At 40.3% G+C, this 8,112-nt stretch overlaps 1 non-coding gene across 1 annotated transcript; it reads right to left on the bottom strand.

Annotated features, from left to right (window-relative positions):
• Positions 1–542: 542 nt before the first annotated feature.
• Positions 543–623, bottom strand: TRNAL-CAG (transfer RNA leucine (anticodon CAG)). Its single transcript has one exon. It is a non-coding gene; the product is annotated as a tRNA-Leu (tRNA).
• Positions 624–8,112: the final 7,489 nt, after the last annotated feature.

Below are 8,112 nucleotides of genomic sequence, written 5' to 3'. Positions count from 1 at the left end.
GCCGCTACAATTTCGTCGCCGCAACAGTACCGTCGCCCTAGATCTGGTCGTCGCTACAGTGTCGCCGCCGCTACAGCGTCGCCGTAACAATACCGTCGCCCTAGATCTTTTCGTATTCTGTCACCATATAATTGAAATATACTCTTCCCATTTACCCAAGGATCAAACCACATATTTGTACTAGTACCAGAAGAGATTGCATAGGAGATGTGTTTGATTAGCCAATTCCTTGCCTTTAAAATTCCTTTCCAAGCTGCAGAGTAGTATGTTCTTGTTGAAATTTCCCAGATTGATTCCTTTGAAAGATACCTCGCAGAAACCCAATGTGACCATAAAGAACATTTGTTTTGCAAAAGATCCCACAATTGCTGTACCAGACAAGCTTGATTCCAATCTCTAATATTTCTCAATGCTGAATTTCTGATATTATAATCACAAGTTATATTCTTCAAGTCTCATTCCCTTTTTGTTGATGACAAAGGGGGAGAAAAGTGATGACTTGTACCATTTTGATAGCATGACTTATATGGGATAATATTTCATGTCAAGAATGGGATTCGAACCCATGCCCTTTCGGACCAGTACCTGAAACTGACGCCTTAGACCAACTCGGCCATCTTGACGTTGGTGTAAATTATTGTAGAAAGAAACTGCGTTTGCCGGGAATGTCTTATATGTGATATGAATGTTTTATATGCCTTGCAAAATCCTTGAGAATATCGTAAGATTGATTAATCATATTGAAAGCTTGCCTTACATTTATATCATGAAATTCATGTTGAAAATCTTTATCTCCTATCGTAGTAAAAATTGTCTCTTATCATTCTACTTGAAAATGATTTTTATCGAAGTTTTATATTTACTATTGCTTAATAAGAATAACGATATGTTCTACGGTTAGAACTTATCGGTTTATGCTTGAATTCTATGGATGGAATTCAAGTAGATGTCAAAAGTACTTTCTTGAATGGTTTTATTTCCGAAGAAGTATATGTCGAACAACCTCGCAGATTTGAAAATTCTCTTCTTCCTAATTATGTATTCAAATTGACTAAAGCTCTCTATGGCTTGAAACAAGCTCCTAGAGCTTGGTATGAAAGGCTTAGTTTATTTCTTATTTTAAATAATTTTACCAAAGGCAAGGTTGATACTACATTGTTTATTAAATATTTTAAAAATAATTTTCTTATTGTGCAAATTTATATTGATGATATTATTTTTGGCTCACTATGTGAATCAGAAACTATTTCAAAATAATTTTAAACTAATTCAAAAAAAATAATTTTAAACTATTTCAAAATAATTTTAAACTATTTCAAAAAATAATTAATAATAATTTTAAACTATTTCAAATGGATGTCAAAAGTGCTTTCTTGAATGGTTTTATTTCCGAAGAAGTATATGTCGAACAACCTCCCGGATTTAAAAATTCTCTTCTTCCTAATCATGTATTCAAATTTACTAAAGCTCTTTATGGCTTGAAACAAGCTCCTAGATTGATACTAGAGCTCCTAGAGCTTGGTATGAAAGGCTTAGTTCCTTTCTTATTTTAAATAATTTTACCAAAGGCAAGGTTGATACTACATTGTTTATTAAATATTTTAAAAATAATTTTCTTATTGTGCAAATTTATGTTGACGATATTATTTTTGGCTCTTCGGATGAATCATTATATGAATCATTTGCCAAATGTATGAGTCATGAATTTGAAATGAGTTTAATGGGTGAATTAACTTTCTTTTTAGGATTACAAATCAAACAACTTAGTGATGGTATATTTCTTAACCAATCCAAAAATATATTAGAATTGTTAAAACGATTTAACATGGATAATTCAAAAGCAATAAACACCCCTATGAGTACTGCGACTAAGTTATATATGGATGAAAATAGTGAAAATTTTGATAAAAAAACATATAGGGGAATGATAGGTAGTCTACTCTACCTCACCGCGACTAAACCATATATTATGTTTAGTGTAGGACTTTACGCTAGGTTTCAATCTAATCCTAAATTATCTCATCTTAAGAGTGTTAAAAGAATACTTAGGTATCTTAAAGGAATTCTAAATTTAGGATTATGGTATCCAAAATCTGAAAAATTCGATCTAATAGCTTATGCAGATGCCGATTTTGGCAGATGCAGGATAGATAGAAAAAGTACATCCGGAACATGCCAATTTTTAGGACATGCACTTGTTTCTTGGACTTCCAAGAAACAAAATTCAGTTGAACTATCTACGGCGAAAGCCGAATATATTGCTGCAAGTGCATGTTGTGCACAAGTTATTTGGATGAAAAATACATTAAAAGATTATAGAATTCACTTTAAAAACATTCCCATAAAATGTGATAATACTAATGCCATATGTCTTACTAAAAATCCAATTCAGCACTCTAGAACTAAGCACATCGACGTTAGGTATCATTTCATACGCGATCATGTCCTTAACAATAATGTTGTTCTAGAATTCATTGACACAAAGCATCAATTAGCAGATATATTTACAAAAGCTTTAAACGAAGACCAATTTGAATTCATTGGTGTAATGCATTTCTTCTGCCTGCTGGACTTCTCCAAGATATTGAACGGTTATTAATGAACTTCTTCTGGAATGACACAAATGAAAAGGCAATGCATATGGTAAATTGGGATAGCATTTGCAAACCGAAAGATGAAGGGGGGCTAAATTTGAGAAATACTAGAGATTGGAATCAAGCATGTTTGGTACAGCAATTGTGGGATCTTTTGCAAAACAAATGTTCCGTATGGTCACATTGGGTTTCTGCTAAGTATCTCTCAAAGGAATCAATATGGGAAATTTCAACAAGAACATACCACTCTGCAGCTTGGAAAGGAATTTTAAAGGCAAGGAATTGGCTAATCAAACACATTTCGTATGCAATCTCTTCTGGAACTAGTACTAATATGTGGTACGATCCTTGGGTGAATGGGAAGAGTATATTTCAATTATATGGCGACAGAATACGAAAAGATCTTGGGGCTCCCAAAGATTGGAAGGTTTCCGAGTTCATCGCTAACGGTACTTGGTGTCTCCCTAATCCTATTTCTCCTGAAATGTTATCACTTTGGCCAACTATCATAGCTATTCGAATCAGGAACAACTCTTCAGATATACTTATTTGGCCTCATGACAATGGTAAATTTAGTGCCACATCCGCATGGAATCAAATTAGGCAAAGAAATAACAAGTGGGTCCCAAGCAGTTGGACATGGGATCGACCGGGATCACAAAGACACTCCTTATGTACATGGCAGGCCCGTCTCAATAAACTACCTACAATAGACAATATGAAAAGAAGAGGTATCTATCATGTTAACCGATGCTCCCTTTGTTTGCAACAAGAAGAAACTGTTAACCACCTCTATTTTGCTTGTGATTATACAAAATGGATATGGAAGGAGATTCTCCAGCGATTTGAACTCAATAGACTGCCGCAACCAAACTTGCACGAAGAACTAGGCGACCTTATGCAATGTTTCTCAAGAAAAGGGCCTCTTACATAACTGGCAAAGGTTATTTTCAGATGTGCTATTTGGTGGATGTGGCAGGAGAGATGTAATAGAATCTTTGAATGTCAACACACAAACAATGCACAGCTCTTGAAAGAGATTATTAGAGACTCAAGATCCTGTATGGAGCATGAACTCAAAACCGAGCACTTCACCCGAAGAGAAAAAGATATTTTTATCAAATTTAATTTTGCTATTAGCTAAAGATCTTGGGAATGATGCCAAATAATGTACCCACAGGTAGTTATAGTCTACAGCATGTGTAGTCATAACTATCGCATTAGCACTCTATGAGTTACTTGGCTTTGTCTATGACTTGTATAGATAAAGCTATTTGTAGAAACTTTACACATAATGAATTTTACTTTTACTTACCAAAAAAAAAATTAGGTATTTTAAATTGTCCCTAAAAATAAACTTGTTTAAATGGATTTTCCGTAAAGTTTTTCATCCTCTCTCTGTTCCTCGATGGATCTGATCCTTCTCTTTCGATTCTAAATGACATGTTAAATTATCTTATCCTATCTTGAGTCAAACACCGCTCCCATCTGATCAAGATTAATGATTTTATGATATTTTATGAATCTCGAAATTGATTTTGATGGCTTGATTATGAGTTTCAAGTTGACGATGTAAATTTAAATGAGTTTGTATTCGAATTATGATCTTGACTTATTGGAGTTACTACTTGATATTTTTTAATCACAATCTCTTCCCTGCACACCTACAATTTGTGTTATTTATAGAAAGAAGAGATTTGATAAAATGGATGAATGCTGAATTTTCCTTTATGTGAACTCTGCGTAAATATTTTAGCATACTTAATTTTGGATGATGGATTTTCGTATGATCAATGCTGAATTTCTGATATTATAATCACAAGTTATATTTTTCAAGTCTCATTCCCTTTTTGTTGATGACAAAGGGGGAGAAAAGTGATGACTTGTACCATTTTGATAGCATGACTTAAATGAATTTCAAAAGCATGTGTGACATGAATGTCTTATATGCCTTGCAAAATCCTTGAGAATATCGCAAGATTGATTGATCATATTGAAAGCTTGCCTTACATTTATATCATGAAATTCATGTTGAAAATTTTTATCTCCTATCGTAGTAAAAATTGTCTCTTATCATTCTACTTGAAAATGATTTTCATCGAAGTTTTGTATTTACTATTGCTTAATGAGAATAACGATATGTTCTACGGTTAGAACTTATCGATTTATGCTTAAATTCTATGGATGGAATTCAAGTGTTTTCATCTTCTCATAATATGGCATATAGATAGGGGGAGTTACGTTTAAACTCCGTCATCAATTGATTGTCATCATCAAAAAGGGGGAGATTGTTGAATCTCGGATTTTGATGATAAAATCAATTGATGGGTTAATTGATCTAATCCATATTATTGAGTTAAGTGTGCAGGATTAACTATGATAACTAGAAAATACAAAGCAAGAATACCGGAGTCAGGATCGATGGACGTTTAAGAGTCCGAAGAATCGTCGGAGATGCTGCCGGAACCAACCAAGAAGAAATCGGGTACTTATCGAAATTTTCAAAAGTTCGCCGAAGAGATTGTCGGAGGTTCACGGAGATCACCGAGAAGGCTCGGCTACTCATTAAAGTCATCACAAGATCGGGAGCTTGCAGGGAGTCCGTCGGAAGAAGTTCGTCGGAAAGCTCGTCGGAATAAGACTTGACGTTCGCGGTTGAAAACTTGCTTAGGATGTTTTTTTTTGTTATGTAGTTCACTTTTAATTAGGATTAGGATTAAGAGATAATCCTATATCCTGGTTAGGGGTCAATTGGGCCCAAAGTCAGTTTTGGTTTGGGCTAAAATTAAGCCAAACCAGTGAATCGGAGAGCTAGGCGGTGGCACTGCCTGGCTGGGCGGTAGCACCGCCCAGCTCTCGGCACCGCCCAGCACCCGAGAGTTAGGGGTCAACTGGGCCCAAAGTCAGTTTTGGTTTGGGCTAAAATTAAGCCAAACCAGTGAATCGGAGAGCTAGGCGGTGGCACTGCCTGGCTGGGCGGTAGCACCGCCCAGCATCCGAGAGCTGGGCGGTGGCACCGCCCAGCATCCGAGAGCTGGGCGGTGGCACCGCCCAGCATCCGAGAGCTGGGCGGTGGCACTGCCCAGCACCCGAGAGTTGGGCGGTGACACCTCCTGGGCTGGGCGGTGCCAGGCGGTAGCACCGCCCAGCACCCGAGAGCTAGGTGATGACACCTCCTGGGCTGGGCGGTTGCACCGTCCAGCACCCGAGTGTTGGGCGGTGGTACCGCCAGCATCGGGAACATAAGATAATTCAAATTTTTAGAGCCCAAATTTGAATCCTCTTGAGGCCTATAAATACCCCTCAAGTCTCAACTAAGAATACAACTCTTTGAGCAGCAAGTGATTGAGAGAAAAGTCTTAGAAGAGTCTTTGCCTTGTTTTCAATTTGCTAGAGAGTTCTCCTCCTTCTTTCTTGCTGAAAATTTTTAAGAGGTTAAACTGCTTGTAAAAGGTTGTAAGAGTGGTATTTGTTCTTCCATTTCAAACGATTTGCTAGTGGAAGGTGGGAGCCTCATCGAAGAGGGGCCTCGCAAGTGGATGTAGGTCATTTGACCGAACTACTCTAAAATCGGCGTGATCTCTGGTTTGTATTTCGTTATTGCTATTTACATTACTGCAAACCTTCTTACATTCTTTAGTTCCTTATTACCTTTGCTGCGAAACTTTAAGAATATGCTTTCAAGTTAAGCTTTTCAAGTTCCGTTCTTATCGTACGAAAGATTTGTCGAAACCAACGTTTTAATCCGCTGCACTAATTCACCCCCCCTCTTAGTGCCGCTCCGATCCTAACAATTGGTTTCATAGCAAGGTTATCTCTTATATTTGGTTTAATACCCAAGAGAGACTGTAGCGGCGGCCAGATCTCCCTAGGGCGATCTGACTCCTGCAGCGGTGAAGACACTGTAGCGGCGACCATATCTAGGGCGACCACTATAGCGGCGAAGACACTGTAGCGGTGACCAGATCTAGGGCGACCACTATAGCGGCGACCAGATCTCCCTAGGGCGATCTGACTCCTGCAGCGTCGGCTTTCTCCCACGGGCGACGACACTGTAGCGGCGATCTGATTTCCTGCAGCGTCGGCTGTTTCCCAAGGAAGACGGTACTGTAGCGGCGACGACGACACTGTAGCAGCGACGAGATCTCCCTAGGGTGATCTGACTCCTGCAGCGTTGGCTTTCTCCCACGGGCGACGATACTATAGCAACGATCTGATCTCCCTTACTATAGTGGTGATTGGATCTCCTACAGCGTTGGCTTCTCCCCAAGGGCGACGATACTATAGCGGCGACCAGATCTCCCTAGGGCGACGGTACTATATCAGCGATCTGATATACTATGACGGTGGCTTTTCCCTATGGAGACGATCCTATAGCCACGACCAGAAGAGGGATCAGACATGGCAGCGACGGCCCCTAGGGCTGGCGACAGTGGCGGGAGGGTTGATACGATGGTAAGACTCCCTACCGTTACCCCTCAATTGGCTCCTCCTCCATATCTTCTCCAGAGAGAAACTCCTTCGACGAAACAGCATCGAAGTAGGTCGCGCTCTAGATCGCGGCAGCCTGCCCTCATTTCCAGAGACCCTATGCCTTGGACTAGCCTCTTCAAGGCTCCGGTTGGAAGTACGAATCTAAGCTTGGAATTCTTTACTCTAGAAGTTCAGGCTGATAAGAAGATTATTGTATACGAGACTGCTGATTCAGCAGAGCTTATTGAGACATGATCTATGGTGATTGTTGGCTATGTGGTAGGTCTCAAAACATCTTATTTCCCACTATCCTCATTTATTAAAACTCGATGGGGAATATCGTCATTTGATCTTCATATGCTGGAGAACGGATTCTTTGTTTGCAAGTTATACTCTGAAGAAGATTTACAACTGTAGTGGTGACTACTGTAGCGGCGACCAGATCTAGGGCGATCATTGTAGCAGCGACGACACTGTAGCGGCGGCCAGATCTAGGGTGACCACTGTAGCGGCGGCCAGATCTCCCTAGGGCGATCTGACTCATGCAGCGTCGGCTTTCTCCCACGGGCGACAGGCGACGACACTGTAGCGGCGGATTTCCTGCAGCGTCGAATGTTTCCAAGGGCGATAGTACTGTAGCGGCAGCGACGGTACTGTAGCGACGACGACACTGTAGCGGTGACGAGATCTCCCTAGGGCGATCTGACTCCTGCAGCGTTACAACGATCTGATCTCCCTTACTGTAGTGGTGATCGGATCTCCTGCAGCGTCGGCTTCTCCCCAAGGGCAACAATACTATACCGGCGACCAGATCTCCTTAGGGCGACGGTACTGTAGCGGCGATCTCATATACTGCGACGGTGGATTTTCCCTATGGAAACGATTCTATAGCGGCGACCAGAAGAGGGATCAAAGATGGCAGCGACAGCCCCTAGGGCTGGCGATAGTGGTAGGAGGGTTGATACGATGGTAAGACTCCCTACCGTTACCCCTCAATTGGCTCCTCCTCCATATCCTCTCCAGAGAGAAACTCCTTCGACGAAAC

This window comes from Musa acuminata, chromosome BXJ2-8, assembly GCF_036884655.1.
Source record: "Musa acuminata AAA Group cultivar baxijiao chromosome BXJ2-8, Cavendish_Baxijiao_AAA, whole genome shotgun sequence".
NCBI lineage: Eukaryota > Viridiplantae > Streptophyta > Magnoliopsida > Zingiberales > Musaceae > Musa > Musa acuminata.
This window is presented reverse-complemented; position numbering and strand designations above follow the sequence as displayed.